The sequence below is a fragment of the Eimeria mitis genome, genomic scaffold (assembly GCF_000499745.2).
Source record: "Eimeria mitis Houghton genomic scaffold, Emh_scaff2867, whole genome shotgun sequence".
Taxonomy (NCBI): domain Eukaryota; phylum Apicomplexa; class Conoidasida; order Eucoccidiorida; family Eimeriidae; genus Eimeria; species Eimeria mitis.
In genome coordinates this window covers 4,861-5,082 of record NW_013571206.1, presented here as the reverse complement: position 1 = coordinate 5,082, position 222 = coordinate 4,861, and positions in this window count along the sequence as shown.

Genomic DNA, 222 nt, shown 5'->3' with positions numbered 1-222 from the left:
AGCAGCAGCAGCAGCAACAGCAGCAGCAGCAACAGCAGCAACAGCAGCAGCAACAGCAGCAGCAGCAGCAATAGCAGCAGTAACAGCAGGAGAAGTAGGAATCAGTTGCTGTTGCAGTTGCAGATGCAGCTTTGAATAAACACAATATATGCTGCTGCTGCTGCTGCTGCTGCTGCTACTGCTGCTGCTGCTGCCACTGCTGCTGCCGCTGCTGCTGCTGCA